At 38.8% G+C, this 13951-nt stretch overlaps 1 protein-coding gene across 4 annotated transcripts in view; it reads right to left on the bottom strand.

Moving 5' to 3' along the window:
- MAP3K13 (mitogen-activated protein kinase kinase kinase 13) overlaps positions 1-13951 on the bottom strand; it is a 197552-nt gene that overhangs the window by 108084 nt on the left and 75517 nt on the right. Inside the window, exon 1 of one of the 4 annotated variants that reach the window (XM_051818832.3) lies at positions 7006-7256. The exons of the other annotated variants lie outside the window; for them this stretch is intronic. The gene's annotated coding sequence lies outside the window, so the exon portion shown is untranslated. Of the gene's footprint in view, positions 1-7005; positions 7257-13951 lie in introns of those variants that run through there. 4 annotated transcript variants of the gene reach the window in all.

The following is a 13951-nucleotide window of genomic DNA, read 5'->3' as shown; positions in this document are numbered from 1 at the left end:
GGTATCTGATCAGGACTCTACTTCCTGCTAATAAAAGGAAGTCCTTGGGCAAATCTGAAAGTGATTTACCATTTTTATGTCTCACCCAGATATCTCATCTGAAATACTTCTGAAACCATCTACTTCAAAGCTACAGCAGCATCCCACAGGGGTTAAACTTCTGGAAAAGCATTGTGAAACCAGATTGCCTTAGAAATTGCCACTTGCCCATTTGATATTGGCAAATAACAACCAGATTCCAAGAATCCTACCGTGTTAGAGTTAGCAAAGAGACTTGAGCTCACTGTTCACCTCACAGGTTAAAACAAAAGTTTAGGAAAAACTGAAAAAAGCTAAGAGTGCAAGTGCATTGCCAAGGACAACTTGAGACAGTTACACAGGCCCTTTTAAACTCCAATTCTCTTTCAATTGTATCATTGTGCCAAGTAGATAGAAAATGTGTTGATTTCATCCGTTTCAATACAAATAATCTTCCAGACAAAGGCAGCAGGTAAATGGTTGTAAAATAGAACCTCACTATTAAAAAACTTTACAATATATTAAGGGTTCAACTCACCCTCCATTCAAGGTCGTTCATGTGAATCACCTGCTAAAATGTGAAAAGCAAAAGAAATGTTTCTCCAGTATTGCCTACACTGGTGGTTCTCTGAGAACAAGAGAGTTGATCTGAGAACAAGAACACATTCCCCCTCATTAGCAATGGCTAACTATATGGTGATTCCATGGAAAGGTACACACTCACATCCACAGGTACACTTAGGAGGATTGATCCTAAAAGGGCAGCAAGTAAAGATGGAAAGGATTCTCCAAGCACCACCCCTGCCCTGGCCTCTACCAAGGAGAAAAATCACTAAACAATAAACATGCTTATGGAGCATCTCCTCTGTGCCAGGCACTTCTGAACAAAAGGGTAAAATGTTAACCTCAATTTTTTTCTTTTCTTTTCTTTTCTTTTTTTTTTTTTTTTTTTGACAGGCAGAGTGGACAGTGAGAGAGAGAGACAGAGAGAAAGGTCTTCCTTTGCCGTTGGTTCACCCTCCAATGGCCGCTGTGGCCGGCGCGCTGCGGCCGGCACACCGCGGCCGGCGCACCGCGCTGATCCGGTGGCAGGAGCCAGGAGCCAGGTGCTTTTCCTGGTCTCCCATGGGGTGCAGGGCCCAAGCACCTGGGCCATCCTCCACTGCACTCCCTGGCCACAGCAGAGAGCTGGCCTGGAAGAGGGGCAACCGGGACAGAATCCGGCGCCTCAACCGGGACTAGAACCCGGTGTGCCGGCGCCGCTAGGCGGAGGATTAGCCTAGTGAGCCGTGGCGCCGGCCCAACCTCAATTTTTTGGACTTGCCTGACTTGGTTAACCACTGACACCTTTGTTTGATGAATCTAGATTTATATATAAACAATACAATGAAAAAGTCCCATTTTGACTTTAGCTACCCTAAATAATCTCTATTCTCCCCCACCTTTTTTTCTCCTTAACATTTATCACTGTCTAAACATAATGTACTTATTCACTATTCCTCTCTTTTCACTAGAAAAACATAAGCCCCAAAAGGGCAAGAATATTCATCTGTTTTATTCACAAATGTGTCTTATCTAAAACACGTAGTAAATGCTCAATAAACACTTGTTGACTAAATGAATGGGAAAAAGTGAATGTCAACACCCCTACCTCCACACTAGGCAATTCTACTTGGATCATCTTCTTTTTCATCTTTTCAATGGTTTCACCCACCATTCTCTTTCATTGTTTTCTCATGCTGGTTGTTTGGCCCGCTGTCCTCTCAGGGCTTTTTCTGCTGGCTATATCTAAGGCAGAGTGCAGACATTCTGGGCTCCTTGATCATTTATTATATGCTTATCCTTATCTATGCCCTCCCATCTTCTACTGCACCTGCTCTGCCAACTCTTATCCCAATATCACCATCTAACTTATCTCACAGTTTTCCAATCTAGTGTAGTGCTAGAGAAAAACTTTAATTCATGCTGGATTAGACCACTAACAGAAAGATAGTGAGCCCAAGAATTAGAGAATTAGAGCTGCTTTTGAAAACTGAGTATAAAATGAACTACCTGGTGTCATTGGTTCAGTCAGCAAATTTTCGAGTGTTTTTGTCTTGTAAAATGGTGATAATAGTACGTATTTACATCATGAGAATTATATTTGAAATGAAATAATGTATGCAAAAGCTCGCAAAAGATTTAGAGGCACACAGAAAGCGCATAATTAACATTAGCTTCTCCTCTTTCTCTTCCTGTAATATATTTCACTAACTTCTAGAAATACCCTCACACTCTTTCTTTGAGAGATTAACAAGAATATCCATGCTTTCTGATTTGAATCCTCTTAATTTTCCTTTCTTCCCTTCTTTTCATATCAGAATTGCAACTTTTGATTCAGAAATAATGTTTTTCTTCTTTTCTAAGACTAAGCCGCTATGCATGGCATGCCAATAGTTTTCAACTCTGGCTGCACATTAGAACCATCTGCAGAGCTTTTAAAAATGCAGATTACTGGGCCCTACCATAGTCCAATTAACTATGAATCTCTGGAGATAGGAACACAGCCTCACTATTTTTCTTTCTTTCTTTATTTTTTTTGGTAAGTTCTGTGAGAGGGTGCCAAAACAATTCAAGAGGTGTAACTATAGTCTCTTAAACAAATATTGCTGCAATAAATGGATGTCCCCATTCAAAAGAATATAATTGAGGGCCTTATAATATATGTAAAAATTAACTCAAAAATGGATCACAGACCTATATGTAGAGCTAAAAATACAAAACCCTTAAAAAAAAAAAAACACAGAAACAAATCTTCATGACCTTAAGTTAGCCAAAGCTGCCTTAGCTAAGACACCAAAAACATTAGCAACAAGAGAAAAAAAAACAGGTAAACTTCATCAAAATGTAGGTTTTTTTTTTTTTTTTTTAGATTTTTTAATTTATTTATTTGACATGTAGAGTTACAGAGAGAGAGAGAGAGAAAGAAAGGTCTTCCTTCTGTTGGTTCACTCCCCAAATGGCTGCAATGGCAGGAGCTGCGCCAATCCGAAGCCAGGAGCCAGGTGCTCCTTCCTGGTCTCCTGTGGAGGTGCAGGGGCCCAAGCACTTGGGCCATCTTCTGCTATCCCAGGCCACAGGAGAGAGCTGTACTGGAAGAGGAGCAACCGGGACTAGAACTGGCATCCATATGGGATGTCGGCGCCACAGGCGGAGGATTAACCTAGTGCGCTATAGCACTGGGCCCAAAATTTAGTTTTTTTTTAATGCAAATAGTATCAACAATAAAGTAAAAGACAATCCATAGAATGAGAGAAAAATATTTGCAAATCATCTGTCTGATAAAGAGCTTATCTACTTTAGCTATAATTTGACAATGAAAAAAGCACAAATAGGGGCTGGCGCTGTAGCACAGCCAGTTAAGCCTGTGCTTGCAGTGCTAACATCACATAAGGGCACCAGTTCGAGTTCCCGCGGCTTCACTTCTGATATAGCTCCCTGCTAATGCTCCTGGAAAGAAGCAGAAAACAGCCCAAGTGCTTGAGCCCCTGCCAAGTGCTCCTGGCTCCTGGCTTTGGCCTGGCCTAGCTCTGGCAGTTGCAGACATTTGGGGAGTGACCCAGAGGATGGAAGATCTCTCTCTCTCTCTCTGTGCCTCTCCCTCTCTCTGTGACTCTGCCTTTCAAATACATTTTAAAAATGCAAATAAATAAATAAATAAATAAAATTTTAAAAAAGCAAAAATAATCTAATTTTTAACATGGGCAAAGGATCTGAATAGATACTCATTCAGAGAAGACTTACAGATAACCAGTAAGCACATGAAAAAACACTCTACATCATTAGCTGTCAGCGTAATGTATATCCAAACCACAGTGACATCCTACTTCAGACTCACTGAGATGACTCTAATCAAAAAGACATGAAATAACAAGTGTTGATGAGTGTGTGGAGATATCAGAACCTTCACACATTGCTGATGGGAATGCAAAAGTGTAGAGCCACAGTTCATCATATCCTCAAAATGTTAAACATACAGTTATCATACAACCAAGCCAATTCTACTCCTAGGTAAATATCAAAGAGAAATGAAAACATATTTACACAAAAACTTGTACACAAATGTACATGGCAATCCAAATGTCCATTAACAGTTGAATGGATAAGTAAAATATGTATATTGGTATATTATTCAGCAATAAAAAGAAATGAAGTGCTGATATGCTCTATAATGTGGATGAACTTTGAAAACATTATGATATATTGTATGACTCTATGTGTATTAAATGTCCAGAGTAGGCAAAGCTATATACAGATAGATATAGATAGATATAGATACATACACACACATACACACCCATAAAGTACTTTCATCATTGTCTAGGCCTGGAATGAGGAGAAATGAGGAGTAACTACCGAAAGAATCCAGTTTCTTTATGTGATGATGAGAATGTTCTAAAATTGATTGTGATATAATTGTATAACTCCATGAACATACTAAAAAGCACTGAATAGTTAAAAAAAAAAAAAAGGAGAGCCAAAAGCTCCATAGCTAATTCTAATATTAAAATAAATCTTTCTAATAATAACTTTAGATGCCCTAGCTTTAAAAATTGCATCTTCTCAATCTTTGTCTCTCCTGTATTTTTACTACAAACCAACACTGAGCTGGAATGTGATGTCTTTTGAATTTTTTTTTTCAACAGCAGAGTATTCTTGGGCAATTTTCTTTATTTTAATCAAAATTACAAGAGTCAGGCTGCCACCTGGCAGAACTGGTCATCTTGGCCATCTTGATTTATTTGAGCTCCCCAAGCGATTAATTCAACTGTAGCACTTGGAAAGAGGGTAGGTAGATGGGGCAAACCAAAGTGACTGGTTCTGCCATCCAAAATCTGTTTGTTCTGTCTTACACCAGCGAATGTGGCCTCTGGTCCTTAGGAACCATTCTTTTGACAACTGCCTAGGACACAGCTCTGGTTTGAAGGACTTTGTTTACTAAATAAATTAATTCCTATTTCTGGAGAAGCTTCAATTTTTAAACAGAAAGCCATCTATTGAGAGTCTCTGATACACAGGATTTTATTGTTTGATATTAAACAATTAAGAGTTATTGTTTTTTTCTACAACTACGCTATACATGAAAATCAATATAATCTAGAATACAGCCACTAAGAGTGGGGAAGACAGGGGGATTCTACATCCATTCTCCATGTTAAAGAGACAGTTTTACTTTAATAAATCCAAAGTGCAGGCTATACTTCTTTCATGGAAACACATCTCTCTTATGGTGAAATTTGTGCATAAAAGACAGACTTTGATGAGCTTGTCTGAAGATGAATTTGATTACGTAAACACAATTTTTAAAACATATCCTACAAATTTGGCCTTTTGATTTGGTAGACTTCAATAATTTAAGATAATTTTCAAATTGTTGATTTCAACATAGTCTCTGATGGTACACAAAAAAGAAAAATGCTAAAATAAGTGAAGTTGTTTACAAATAAAGGAAAAAGTGTCTAAAACATTATCTTGTTTGTTCAAACCAACAAATAGAAAATACCAAAAATTTAAAGCTGCAATTGTCTGAGAGCATAAGACAAAGATCTGACTCAGAATGAAGCAGAGGTTTTCCCTTCAGTAACTCTAAAGTGTAGTCAGACAACCAAAATGAGTGAGGGCTTAGCCAGGATGAGAGACAAAAGAAAAAGTTACAGTTTCAGGAATGATCATTTGGAAAATAAATGAATTTACAACTGGAAGGTTCATTAAGAAGAATAATTCAAAAGATATCATTAAAACCATAATTTAGAAGCTTTGCTTCACAAGGAAAGATTTTAATATGAAAACCTCCAAACTAAGTATTGATTATGCAAGGTAAACATGACAAGGCTGGATGGAAAGACACAGCAGGCATTTTGCTCGCGTAAGCGCTCTCTCTCTTGCTTACTTTCTCTCTTTCTTCCTGGAAAGAACAACCAACCAACTGCTAGCTGCAAACTCTGATATAAATTGCTCAAAGTGAGGCAGTTGGGAAACAGAGATTATTTGGGGCTAGGAGCTGCCACAGGAGCAGAAAAATGTCACAATGTCACATCTCTCTTCTTTTCCATCACAACTGACACAGGAATAAACCAGAGAAAACCAATTTAATCACAAATGCTAACTTCACATTCAAACTACAAGCAAACTATCAAGCCAACTTCACACATGGAGCTTATCAGAACTTATCCATGTTTCCCCAAACACAAGCAGAATAAACTACTTAGGGAAATATTCATGTGTACCTCTACACAATATATGGAATTTAGTAAGAAATCACTTAGTTTTAATTAGAGGTTATGTGAAAAGCTATGAATTTAAGGGTAATTCCCTTTTTGCCTGTGTTGCAGGCTTTTAAGTTTTTGATAATGCAAATAAAATTCAGACACAAACGTGTATAAATACACCACTGTAATGCCCATCATAACAGCTTTTGACAATTGGTTGAACAAGTACTCATCTTGCCCAAATGGCAATCACAAGATGTTGACTGTTACACAATTACGAAACAAAGGCAAGGTGAAGGGTGAGAGACGGCAGAGAGGACAGCAGCAGGGAAGGCAAGTGTTCAGCAGGGTGGAACTGCGCCTTCCTGCCAGCCTGGCTTCCCCCGCACCTTCCTGGTGCTCTAGGTTTTCCTCTCAGGGCGTTCACTTCACCTTTCCGAGAAGCGAATCTCCCCTGAAGGAAACCCAAGCCAGCAACCAGAGGTGAAGCGGTAACGTGCGGAACCGTTAATGAAAAATGTCCACGTCTAAGCAAGCAGACAAGCGAAGGAAAACCAGCTGTCAGTTTCAGAGGCTCCGAGCTGTAACGGGGTTTCGGGTTTCTCTGCGCCTCTGCCTCTCTTGCTGCTGTGTCTCCCTCGATAACACCAGTTTTCTAATTACTTCAAATCACAAATACATTCTCTGAAATGAATGAAATAAATGCTGATGAAACAGAAAAATAGAGTGCAATACTCACAACAATGAAGGATTCCTACACATGCTGTCCCATTTTCTTGCTTTAAAAAGTAGAAGGTTAATTTAAACAGCCTTGCAAAATGATAAAAATACAGGCGAGGGGGATTCCAGCCACACAATCCTCCAGCCCACTGCAAAGGAGCCCACAGGCTTGCTGACGTCACAGATCATGAATGGATGTAAATTGGGTTGGTTTAGGATTCCGCACAGACTTCCCTGTGGTGTGTGCAATGAAAAAAAAAAAAAAAAGGGTGTGGGGAGGGTCCAGAGTACGCCTGGCCAATAGGCTTCAGGCAGTCACAGGCTGCCTTCTTTTAGAAGGAATCTGGTCACAGAATAAACAGAGCCCGCCAATCAGGCGTCTGCTATTGCCTTAAGACCGACTGGTCGCTGGAGGGCTGAGTGTGTGTGCGTGTGCGTGTGTGTTTCAAGTCATAATAATATTATTATTGATATAGAATGAGGGACTCAAAATAGATTTTCAGTGAAGTCAATGCTATCAAAAATACACATAGAAGAAATCACATTTTTTATTCATTGGAGCTATTTTCTTTAATGCTTTTCTTGTTGTTCAGCAACGTGAGATAAAAACAAATCAAAGTCATAGAAATAGTTTCGAAAACGGACTGACAGGTATACCCTGCACAAGACAACTCTAGGAGATTACTTTAAAACGTTTGTGGAAAGTGGAATAAAAAGCTAAGTTTATTGTGTGTAAAAGACAGTATATGTATATATACGTATATGAGGGGGTCTCCAAAAAGTTCATGAAAAATGCATATTATGAAAAACTATGCATGAATTTCTTTTCATTCCATTTTTTCCATTAACTATTTGAAGAAAAGGCAAAATAATAATAAAAATACTTGGGAATAAAAATCTAGTGACTAAGGAAACATAAATATCTGAGGTAATATTATATAAGTGTAACTGTTTTGTATAACAATAACATCTTACTGATTTTTCTGACATTTCAAAATTGGGCACGGATTAGTCACTTAATGCTATATTTAAATAAGGTTCAGTATTTCCCCATATGTATATTCAACTTCTGACAATAAATTAAGACATGGGTCCAAAATGAAGTCTTACTAATCTTTGGGCAAATTTTGGCTTCAGTGATATATCTTATTATTAGCAGTAAAAATAGCTGTGTTAAATTCACCCAAATGGGTGACAACATTTCTCCACTCTTTGTACCTTTTCAAAGTCACACAAAAGTGAAGGTTAATATAAATTACCTTGCCTGTAGCCCACCACCTTGCTCCATAATTGCCAACACTTTTATAAAGAATGTTGAACTGACCATGTTGTTTATGAGCTTGGGAAATGGTCTCAGAGCCTTGAAATTGGAACAGCAGTGGTTAATGTAAGGCCTCAGTTATGAGGTGTCCAGTGACCAAGAACATTCTGAACAGAGATCTGCTCTCTTGATCAGATCATTGTGTGTGCAGCAGGGAGAAGGAACATGGTTGCCTGTTTCTGTGCAGTTCTGGAGTGTCCAAACCTGACCATTAATAAATATTGCACAGTACTTAGCTCATTTGGTAAAAGAAAACTTTCCAGGATTATTTTACATACAGCAAAGATGTTTAGTGTACTGTCCTACTATACACTTGAGCAACATAATATCGTTGGCAAATACACAGTCAGCACATGTCTCTAAAGGAAGTTATTGAGGAATGTTAGGACTGAAAAGAACCAAAGAGGTTTACCCAGGTAAGATGAAAGTGCACAAGACCAAAACAACATTGGTGTATACCACATAAGCCTGTATTAATACACATGGCCTTATATCAAGACTCTTTAGATCAACAATGGAAAGAAGATGAAGAACTTATACCTTCCTTACTATTTGAGGAGAGAGAGAGACAGAGAGCTCCCATCTACTATTTCATCTCCTTAACACCCACAACAGCTAGAGTTGGACTGAGGCTGAAGCTGGGAGCCGGAAACTCAATCCAGGACTCCCACATGGGTGACAGGGACCCAACTACATGAGCCAACACCTGCTGATTCCCATGGTCTACATGGGAAATCAAGAGCCACAGCTGGGACTCAAACCCAAGTACTCTGATATGGGATGCAGATGCCTTGGCCTAATAGTTAAAGAATCACATTTACTTTTTCTTGCAAAATAATACACATTAACTATAGAAGGAATTATAGTGGACTGTCTTATTGTAGGCTATGTTAATAAGATGGCCAACAAGCATATCAGGTTATATACATTAAATATCTACAGTTTTCTGTATGTTAACCATACCTCAATAAAGTTTTTTTTAAATGGATTTACTTATTTATCTGAAAGGCAGAGTGACAGAAAAAGAGAAAGGGAGGGAGGGAGGGAGGGAGAGAGAGAGAGAGAGAGAGAGAATAGCTTCCATCTACTGGTTCACTCCCCAGATGACTGCAACAGCCAGGGCTGGGCCAGGATGGAACCAGGAGCTGAGAGTCCATCTGGATCCCCTACATGGGTGGCAGAAATCCAAGTACTTGGTTCATCTCTTGCTTTCCCAGTTGTATTTACAGGAAGCTGGATTGGAAGCAAAGAAGAAGCCAAGACTTGAACCAGCACTCAGATATGGGATGGAGGCATCCCATGTAGCAGCTTAGCCCTATGCACCACAGTGCCCATACCAATAAAGCTGTTTTTTTTTTTTTTAAATAAGATGGCCAGATCTATTATAGAAGCTAACATATTTGCTGTAAGGTTCAAAAGCAACATAATTACTAACAGTAAGTCACCAGGGTTGGGGGAGTCTCAAAAGCAATTTGACAAAACAAGGTCTAGAAATGTTTCTAATGTTCTTGGTTCAAAGTACAGTCTTGCAAATAAAAACCAGCTGGTTCTGTGGACATGCCACTTCAGTAAGAAACGTAGAGCAACTTGATCTGGGTTATGGGTTAGCATGATTTCCTGTGCCACAAAAATATCAACTAGGCCAACAAAGATTCTTGTATGTCAAATATCATGTAGAATCATTTGGGAAAATAAGCTGTCTCCCCAAATGTTGGAAGTTGTAGAAGTCATTCTTAGAGGAAGCTGCTTTTTTTGTTTTGTTTTGTTTTTTAATTTTAGGGACACAGGAAGAGAGGGAGAGGTCATGGAAGAATGTATACTCCAGAGTAGTACTGGCCAAGAGAACTTCCTATAATGATGGAAATATTCTCTAATTTGCAATTACACAGTAGCCCCATATTGCTACTGAGCATTTGAAACATGGTTACTGTGTGAGGATTTTAGTTTTAATATAATTTTAATTAATTTAAACTTAAAAAGTTACATGGAGCTGGTAGTTACCCTATGAGACAGTGTAATTCTAGATAGCAAGCCAAGTCCCACCATCATAAGTACTTTTTTATTTTAGCATGTAGGCATGCTAAGTACAGAGGACTCCAAAGCCGTTGTCAAGTAAGTGAACTCTTTTAATAATCAAATGAACCTCTTCAAATTTCAGTAATAATTACAAGATGACTATGGTCTCACTATCCAAGAAGACATGGAAAACTCAATATTACATAAAAATATAAGTATAGAAGTTAAGGTACAACTATTCAGCTATAAAAACAAACTTCTAGTTTTTGGGGTTTGTGTGTATGAATCAGTGGATAGAGGATCTCTTTCTCTATACCTCTCCCTCTCTCTGTGACTCTGCCTTTCAAATAAATAAATCTTCTTTAAAAAAGAAAGAAAGATCTAAGAAAAATTAAGTACTGGGGCTGGTGCTGTGGCGCAGCAGGTTAAAGCCCTAGCCTGAAGTGCCGGCATCCCATATGAGCGCTGGTTCTAGTCCCAGCTGCTCCTCTTCCGATCTAGCTCTCTGCTATGGCCTGGAAAAGCTGTAGAAGATGGCCCAAGTCCTTGGGCTCCTGCACCCATGTGGGAGACCAGGAAGAAGCTCCTGGCTCCTGACTTTGGCACAGCTCCAGCTGTTGCGGCCATCTGGGGAGTGAACCAATAGATGGAAGACCTCTCTTTCTGCCTCTACCTCTCTCTATAACTCTTTCAAATAAATAAAATAAATCTTAAAAGGGGGGGGGGGCTGGCGCTGTGGCATAGCAGGTAAAGCTGCTGCCTCCAGTGCCAGTATCCCATATGGGCAATGGTTCAAGTCCCGGCTGCTCCACTTCCGATCCAGCTTTCTGCTGTAACCTGGGAAAGCAGTAGAAGATGGCCCAAGTCCTTGGGCCCCTGCACCCGTGTGGGAGACCCAGAAGAAGCTCCTGGCTCCTGGCTTGGGATCGGCGCAGCTCCAGCCATTGTGGCCAATAGGAGAGAACCAGCAGATGGAAGATTTCTCTCTCTGTCTCTCTTTCTCTCTCTGGCTAACTCTGACTTTCAAATAAATAAATAAATCTTTAAAAAAAAGAAAAATTAAGTATTACAAAAATCTGTCCTTGTATCAAGGAAGATCATCTAAAAGCTACAGCTATCTAAAAATCATCACCCTATTACCCTTTAGTAGAGTCACTATCATTGAGTATTATGGCCTGCTTTTTTATCAAGAATTATTGAAAGAAGAACCATATTGCTTCTGTGTTGTCCATTATCTTGCATGATGTAAGGAATTCACATGAAGAATTTGTTTTACAATTTAATACCAGGGGAAAGTTTTGTTCTGTCCTTGAAAAATTATTAGGCATCCACCTTTTAGTTGACAGCAACGTAACCCACTGATATCAATTTTTTGGTTCCTACTGCTGGGAAGCTCAGAGTCAACTTTATGCTCAATTTGTATATGTATATGTGTATACATATATATAATGGTATATATGTTGTATAGATACATGGTTTTGTGATTAGCATATTTGCTTTCTTATCCTATGGTGGGTTTATTTTTCTCTTTTATTTGTAGTGGTATATATATACTGGATTTCAATTCTTCAATATTTTTTATCAATGATAATAAGTAGCTGGAGAAAAGCAATTGGTATCTTATATACCATTTAGAATCAATCTTAATGAAGTTTTAAGGTATTATCCTTCTCAAAAGGATGACTATAAATGAAAGATATATTTTTTCTGATAATGCAAATGCACTAAAGCAAATCAAAAGCAGATGATTTCTCAATAAAATACTAAACACTCCTGAAATACCATTCCATAACATACAAATTCTGGCAAAGTACCATAAACCAAACCTTTGTAGGGCTAGAAATAGTTTAGTTTATAAGGGCACTTTACACATTGAAAAAGCAAAAGGAAACTCTTCATTCATCAACATAAAATTCATACTATGTTCTGATAGCACATATAAAACAATTCTTTACCATTTAACTTTTGATTTTATTTTAACTTCTCCTTCTTTAGTTAGATACAAGTTGGCATTTCCATTTTGGTCTCATAGTACAAACAACATAACTGATGATCAAAACATCAGTAGTGGACATTCATATTTTTTGTTGTTGTTTAACTCTGCCCTTACGTCTTCTCCAGCTGAGGGAAACATTCCTCCTGAACTTTCAGTCCAAGCAGTTCAGATGGAGCTGACCCTGCCTGGGGCTATGGCTCTGAGAGCACTTGGCACAAGCTTGGCCAACTCATCTACTTGGTCACAAAGATTAGCAAAAAGATAGACACAAGATCTGAGCCAGCCAGTGAGAATCATCTGAGTCATCCCCAAGATGTTTGCTAGAATGATTGGTAGCAGTAACTCAAGTGACTCCATTTCCTCTCCTTTTAACAAAAGCTAACTGCTGACTTCGAGACTAATCAGACTTATGTTTAACTGAACAGATAAACAATGCTTGCTTAACAATTCCAGGGACTGACCTCAGGGAAGCTGGCTGAAATTGCAGGACCTCAGGATAAGGCAGGAATTTATGACAACCAGCTGTAAATAGCCAAGCCCCAGGTCAAATGGACTACCACCTGGCCAGATTCGGGATGCTATCAGAACCGTGAGAATGTGCCCGGAGGCAACAATGCTCATTATTGTCCCTAACTGCCCCTTAATTCCCCTTTCTCCTTTGAAAAGTTCTCCCATTAACCTGAGGATTTAGGATGTGCCAAAAATCCATCATACCCTCAAGTTGCCGGGCTTCTTAAATAAACCTGATTTCCTCAAGTCAATTGTCTCTCAAATAAGGGTTTTTTTTTGAGTGGTGAGTAGAGGGGAATTTGCTCTCCCTAGTACTATTGGGGAGGGGGCAACACACATTTGTTTCATCAGCTAGCCACAGGACAAGTAAGCAGACAGCTGTCATGTCTGTCTGTAAGAAGGCATAGAAAAGCAGACCAGATAGATTCCTGACAACAGTAACGGAGCATCTATCTAACTTCAGTCACTTACTCTGCCAGACCTCCCATCATATAAGCCAATCATTCTCCCTTTATTTTAATTTAAACCAGTATGATATATATTTCCATCACTTGTTGCCAAGACTCCTTATAAAATGTCATTAATTGATTCTCTTCCATCATATTCAAGAAACCCAAATTAAAATCAGATTCCCTACACTATGCGAGCTCCTTTCCTGATACTAATAATTTCGGTGCTTTGGTAGATTAACTTTCGAATTCTGCCTTCTAACTTTTACATAGTGTTTACACATTATTATTTTCCTTGTCATACTGATGTGGTCAACATTCTTAAGACTCAACATTTCCTCTCAATAGTTAGCTCTATCTTTGCTATTTTGAAGTCAGAGAATTTCACAGCACTATTTTTATTGTTTCTTCTCAATTCATTGAGGCTTTAAAATACATTGGCTCCAAAAACCTGGGTAAGGTTATGTAATGTTCCGTGCCTTTCTACAAAACGGATCTGATCAAGATGGTAAACAATGTTAGCTCCATCACTCAGTAGCCACATAATCCAAGCCAAAACTAAGCTTTTCTTTCTTTTTAAAAAACAGATTATTTATTTGATAGGCAGAATAACAGAGAGAGAAAGAGATTTTTCCATTCCCCAAGTGGCTGCAACACCCAGGTCTGGGCTAGG

The sequence above is a fragment of the Oryctolagus cuniculus genome, chromosome 4 (genome assembly GCF_051225735.1).
Source record: "Oryctolagus cuniculus isolate XC-2025 breed Fujian yellow rabbit chromosome 4, ASM5122573v1, whole genome shotgun sequence".
Classification (NCBI taxonomy): Eukaryota; Metazoa; Chordata; class Mammalia; order Lagomorpha; family Leporidae; genus Oryctolagus; species Oryctolagus cuniculus.
Note: the sequence above shows the minus strand (reverse complement) of the source record. Positions and strands in the feature narration are given on the sequence as shown.